Below are 4,615 nucleotides of genomic sequence, written 5' to 3' on the forward strand. Positions count from 1 at the left end.
TTCCGATCACAACATTGCCCCGCTAGTATATATAAACACTATTCTGATCACGGGATCAGAATAATATTCTGATCACAACCTGACCTGCCCCGCTAGTAGTACATTGAACTTCCCTGTGAACTATGTTGAACTTCCGCCAACATTGCCCAAATGGGGTTGCGATATACCGTTGGAAAGCTATGACCCCAATATCATGACCCAACTTAATTTTCTGGCAAAATATAAGCGGTTTAAGAGCAGTTTTGAAACCCTTTTTTCTTCGCACAAAAAATGTGAATCGTATTTTCGATCGCATTTCTAAACCGTTTATTGGAATGAGGCATATAATATGGCGTTGGAAAGCTGCTGCAAAACTGCTCCTTCCGCATGTTGAAAGTTTTCTCTAATTCCCTATGGTTAAAGAGTAATTTGAAAAAATGTAAAATTTCATAAACCGAACAGCTGAGTTCGTTTTTTCGATGTCATTTCTAAACGGCTAATCCAATGGAAGCATATGATACGGCGTTGGAAATTTTATGAAAATGCGCTACTTTTTCATCTTGAAAGTTTTTTTCTAATTTTGAATGGTTTAAGAGTAATTTAGAAAATGGTCCAAGTCCTACCGAGTTCGTATTTTTGAGCTAATTGTTTAACCGTGCGTCCGAATGCCGCAAATGATATGGCGTTGGAAAGCTTGAACAAATGTGAAACTTTTTGGTATGTATTGTTTCTCCCAATTCTTTACGGTTTTAAGTCAGTTTCGAAAATGGCGAAAAACATATTTTCGCCGGAATTTCTACAAACTTCATCGGAATGGGGCAAATAATATACCGCTGAAAAGCTATGGAAAATGCGAAATTATTTCATGTTGATGGTTTTCTCTGATTCCCAGCCGTTTTGAAGTAATTTCAAAAACGGCGAGATCATGAGTTCTGCCTTTATCGCGAAACAGATTTTTTGAAAATGCACCGCGGGTAGAACTTGAACTTCTCGGTGCGTGTACATGAACTTCACTCTGTTTTTCACGTGATTTTTTGCTAGTAGGTCTCCATCCACTGCTCGTAACTCTCCATCCACTCACCGGAATTGAGCAAGTGATATACCAGTGGAAAGCTGCTGTAAGCATATAACTTTCCCGTGTTGATCGTTTTTTCATACTCGTGATGATTTTAAAAGTTTTTCATCTGAAATTCATTCAGCATAGTAGTTGAACTTCCTGCTGTTTTCACGTTGAACTTCTGTGACATAATTTTATTTGTAATTTTCTCACCCATTCGTCAGTGTTACACAAATGATATTCTTGTTGTACAAACCTCTCTCACAATAATTTTTGTAACTTTCTCCAACGGAGTACTTGAACTTATAATGACAACAAATTTAGCCTTTGCATTTTTATTCTTTTTAATACAAAATGCACACTGTGTAGTACGTGAACTTCTGGCAGTTTATCAACCTGAACTTCTGCGATCATGCGTTCTGCCTTCATCGAAAAAACAGAGTCTCCGAAAATGCACTTCGTGAAGAGGTTGAACTTCTGGAGCAGTTCTTTTTGAACTTCACTATGTTTTTCATGTGTTGTTTTTTACCCGTAACTCCCCAACCACTTACCGGAATTGAGCAAGTGATATACCGATGGAAAGCTATTGTAAGCACACAATTTTCCCGTTCACCATTTTTTCATACTCGCGATGATTTTAAAAGTTTTTCATCTCAAATTCATTCAGAGTAGTAGTTGAACTTCGTGCTATTTTCATGTTGAACTTCTGTGACGTACTTTCGTTTGTAATTATCTCATTTATTCGTCAGTGTTACACAAATGATTTTCTTTTTGTACAAACCGTTCTCACAATAATTTTTTTAACTTTCTCCGACCGAGGACTTGAACTTATAACAACATAAAAGTTCACCTTGCCTTTTTAATTTATTTTTCTCATACTAAACACACACCATGTAGTACATGAACCTTTTCCATTTTTGTAATTTGATTTTTTATCTTCTTTTTGAAATCAAATTGCTTCCCAAATAATAACTAAACTTCTTTGTGGATTGACAGAATTATTTTAAAACACAAAAATATAATTTTTATGTATTTTTGAATATGGAAATACAAGGTGAAACTCTCTTGCAATAATTTTTGAACTTTCCCGCATAGAGCAATTGAACTTATTTTAACAACCTTTTAAGCTTTTATTTTTATATAATTTTATTGTCAACTAAAAATTCATTCCTTGCAGTACTTGGACTTCTCGTTGTTTTCACTATGAACTTCTGTCACATTTTTGTGTGTACGTCGAATTACACGCAATTGAAGGTCGGACGCCATTTTTTGCCATTTTTAAAATATGTAATGGAAGGTTAGACGTCCCGCAATATAAATTCTGAACAACATACACCAATTTGTTTTAACCGTTTTAGGAATAGAGCGTGTGATATACCCTTTGGAATAGAGCATAAGATATACCGTTTGGAAAGTTTTTGAATACATTGTGAACCTCTCTCTCACGAATTTATGATTTTTCTCGGGCCAAGCACTTGAACTTCTAGCAACATGTTTTTACCTTTTGATTGTATTTTTTCCATATGAAACACACACCATGCAGTACATGAACTTCCGGTTGTTATCACTTTGAACTTCTCTCTGGTTTGAGAGAATTATTTTAAAACACCCAAAACAACATATTTTGTATCTGATTTTGGACATCTAAACACATGGGGAACCTCTTTTAGAAGAATTTTTGAAGTTTTCCAGGCCGAGCACTTGAACTTCTAGCAACAAAACTTTTAGAATTTGCGTTATTATTGTATTTTTCTCATACGAAACACACACCATGTACTACATGAACTTCCGGAAGTTATCACTTTGGACTTTTCTTTGTTTCGCTTTAGTAATGGAAAAATATGAGTTTTTATAGACATCGACCCGCTCTAACTTTTTACAAAACAAAATTATAGTTTTTTCCATTTTCTAATATTTTTTTGTCACAACATTTTAGGCATTTTTTTGTTGTCAATGAAATGGCCAAGACGGTCCTTTTTTCATTAATGAATTTCTTCACTATATGGTACACGTGAACTTCGCATTTATATCTAAACCATGAATTTCTAAAACATAATGGTTAAGATTTTGTTTCAAACAAAATGCACCATTTTGTTTTAGAATAAAAATATTTATATACCTTTGAAAAGTTGTTTAATAGGAAAAACTTTTTAGTGTAGAGCATTTTTGTTCCAAATTTGTAATGGATTGAAAGAATTATTTTAATTCACAAAACAATATTTTGTGTGTGTATTTGCACATGTAAATACACCATGAGCCTCTCTCACAACATCCATTTTTTGCTTGCTAAAATCCATAGTTGGTAGTCAAGCGGGTCAAACAAGGCAGTGAAAAAATAATCTCAGGCTTGGTGAATCTCACTCCTTGACGATTTCTGTCATTGACGAAGGTCGAAGCGACCTCCCGAGAAGGTCAACTAAAACAGTGATTGCAGTGGCAGAGCATGGCCATGGAGCTGGAGCTCAGGCGCCGCTCGGTTTCTCCCTTGGCCGAGCATCCCCTGTGCGGATAAGAACTACAGAAAGAACAACAAGTAATCACACATGCAAAAAGCAAGACTTATTGGTGCACACGTTCTTTCTTTTCTACACCACATCTTCTAGTCTATCTCCTCACCACCGACGTGTCCTTTATCTTTCCCCATTCGATCCCATGACACCAAACGAAATCCACACATAGCTACACTTTCGGCAGAAGGAAGAATTGAGCGGAGCGCATCAGTAGAAGCAGTAGAAAATGATCTAAATTCACTGGAATTAAAGCGAGACTAGGGTTTCTCCTCTGATAAATCGTACTCGTTGAGCTCCTCAAACTGAACGACGCGCAGATGCAGAGTTGAACGGTCGGAGGAGTTCATCCTAGGAAGATTCTACAACCGCAACATGCGTGTTCCTGGTGCAAACACTAACGCCGTGTGGGCTACTGTCTAGCCGGGCCTCGCACGGCTGTGACTAAGATGGAGTTAGCGTCGCGTGGGGATTCAGTGGCTTGGCATTGCTCTTGGCCACGGCGAGGCTGCATGCGGGATGATGAGGCCCAGCTCGATGGGGAAGGGAGCTCGACGACACCGAGGTCGGCCGGAATTGGGGAGTTGTAGGGGCGGCGGTGGAGATTAACCAAGGCGACGCACCAGTGACGGATCCAGCCAAAGCATCTGGTCGGTGAACTTCGTGCGGTGGCGCAGTCGACCTGCAGGAGCATGGGGGTAGACCTGCACGGGATCTGCTGCGCGGTGGGGCGATGCTGCGGTGGGGATTCGCGGCGGTGCCAGCACAAGTAGTCCATGGAGGGTGGTTGGTCGGGCCTCAGTCGTCAGGAGGATTTGGGAAGCTGTGTGTATTGGCAGGGATGTTGGTGCATCCGAGAAGAAGGAGAGGAGGCGGCGGGAGGTGGGCCGGAGAGGAGGTGCCTGTGCCGGGAGGGCGGCGGCGCTCGATATCGCAGGGGACGGCGACTCGCGAGGTTGCCGAGTGCGGCGGCGCCCGGGGTTGCAGGGGCGGCGGCGCCCGGAGTCGCAGGGGCGCCGGTGCGGGCTGAACCTGTGGCGGGCGATGGGTGGGGCGGCGTGGGGTGGGAGCT

This window comes from Triticum aestivum, chromosome 3A (genome assembly GCF_018294505.1).
Source record: "Triticum aestivum cultivar Chinese Spring chromosome 3A, IWGSC CS RefSeq v2.1, whole genome shotgun sequence".
In the NCBI taxonomy this organism is placed as follows: Eukaryota; Viridiplantae; Streptophyta; class Magnoliopsida; order Poales; family Poaceae; genus Triticum; species Triticum aestivum.